The 2,056-nt window shown below is 42.9% G+C and overlaps 1 long non-coding RNA gene across 1 annotated transcript; it reads left to right on the top strand.

Moving 5' to 3' along the window:
- The first annotated feature begins 761 nt into the window (after positions 1-761).
- LOC148678226 (uncharacterized) lies at positions 762-1,609 on the top strand. Its single transcript, XR_015941461.1, has 2 exons — positions 762-1,132; positions 1,284-1,609. It is a non-coding gene; the product is annotated as an uncharacterized LOC148678226 (long non-coding RNA).
- Positions 1,610-2,056: the final 447 nt, after the last annotated feature.

The raw sequence follows: 2,056 nt of genomic DNA, 5'->3' as shown, positions 1-2,056 counted from the left end.
TCAGTGGCAGTTGACCAGGAGACCTAATGTAGTTCCTTGTGGAACTCCACTCATTTCAGGAATGTAAAGTGTTTGTCACCCAGCCCTGACCTCATAGGCAGAATCTCTTCCCTTGGAGGTGGAGGTGCAGTGGAGCAGAGACCTCTGTGGAGGTTGACTAAACAAGGCAACAAAATTACAGGCTCAGAGGAGAGCAAGAGGAGACTAGGTTGGTATATCAATGGTCTGCCATTGATCCGTCTTCATTCCTCTGCTGCAAGACATAGTGAGTGATTTCCACCTTCTTGCCAATGAATCTCTAGCAATTTAGCTACTCTTCGTGAACCAGAACATAACGGGTGTTTCTGAGCTTTTGAACTTGAAAGACACCAGAATTAAATATAGGTGCAAAGGATTGTTTTTTATATATTTGAGGGAATATTTATTTCCTTGTAGTATCCACCAGGAAGAGAAATTGTTCTCTTAATTGTTCACGAGAGAGCAGCATTATCTCACTAAGATGCTGTGTCTCAGTTGGTTTATCCTAAATTTGGACCATCTTTAAATGTAGCATTGGATTGTAAAAGGCCTGGACTACTTGTAAAACAATGTAAATAATTGCTTGTGTATTAATGCATTAGTGTTACAAATAAATGGGTGCATTTTAAGTTTGTGCTGCTCATTGCTTAACCATTTTGCTGTGGTGGGGAAACATAGGAACTATGTGATCTGCTTGGTCAGTACTCATTCCCATTCCCACCTAAAGGGCATGTCTGGAATGATTACAGCCGTGTCAGAGCAGTTAATTCGTCACAGTATCATGGTTCACCTTTGACAGAAACTGAATGTGTTGGTGAGTAGCATTAAAGATTTACTGTACTGACCTAGTAATAAATAAAAACAGATGCGAGTACAGCAAGGAACTCTGACAATAGCATGGTGTCTACTGGGTTTTAAAACTATGTCCTTTCCTGTCAGAGTTACCTGCTTCTGGGGAGCTACAGAGCAAACGGGGGTCAGTGCTCTTCCTCTCTGACAGTGTGGGAGCCTGCCTGAGTTTGAGTGATCATGTGTGAGACAGAATGCCCTCAGGCCTGAGACAACGACTCCATCTAGACATCTAGACTTGTCAACACACATCAGTTGGTTTCAGGTCAGTGCACTTACACCTCAGTCCTCTTTCTGTTAGTGAAACACTTTTCTTCCTATGGTCCAATCAATAGTGCTAGAGATCGCAGAACAGAAAGCAATCCCTATCCACACGATCACCTTCATAAGCTTTGTCTTGTTCAAACTATCCACAGACTGCAGAGATTCCAGTGAATCACACTTCTTCCTGCCTGCTGGAGCAGACAGGCCCACAGTGACACCTGAGCTGCGAGAGCTTTGTAATCCCTGCATCGTGCAGGGCGCTGTGAGGTGCAGAGAGACCCTTGTCCTGGTCTAAACTTGGATCAACCGCCTTCTCGCAGTTTCCTCCCGTGATGGGCTGATTTCACACAGGCTAATGGCTGTGAAAGTGTACAGCTGGATTTAATGAATACCACATATTGAGGTTTCAAATCTTTTAACCAATAACTTGACTTTGTAACCAATTTTGACATGCATAAACTTTTGATTGCTTCTTAAATCAATTGTGTGTCTCTAATATTTCCCGTGTGTCTGTGTGTACCCTAAGCAATGTCCTGTCCAGTGTGCATCATGCCTTGCGCCTGTTGCTTGCCTGGATAGACTACAGCTCCCCTGCAAATCTGTGTTTGAAAGCGGTTAGCGGTTTACCTGATTTTGCACATTGAAGTTGTTGGAAAACTCCCTCATTAAATGAACAAAGCAGTGACAGACATAAGTACAACTTTTCTTCTGTCTTCTTGCTCATCCTTTCATCCTGTTGTGTGTTTACTTACAATGTGCTTGCCTGCAATTCTCAGTGGTGTTACGAACAAGCAAGGAGTCTTTTAGAGACTGTCAGTGGTGCAGCAGTACAAATCTGTTATTTCTATTTAAGTGCTATTCAGAAAACAGTTCACCTATTTTTGTTCATGACTCCTTGAATGGCTCTGCTCAGGCTGAAGAGTAC

The sequence above is a fragment of the Lepisosteus platostomus genome, chromosome 1, assembly GCF_059453375.1.
Source record: "Lepisosteus platostomus isolate fLepPlt1 chromosome 1, fLepPlt1.hap1, whole genome shotgun sequence".
Lineage (NCBI taxonomy): Eukaryota > Metazoa > Chordata > Actinopteri > Semionotiformes > Lepisosteidae > Lepisosteus > Lepisosteus platostomus.
Note: the sequence above shows the minus strand (reverse complement) of the source record. Positions and strands in the feature narration are given on the sequence as shown.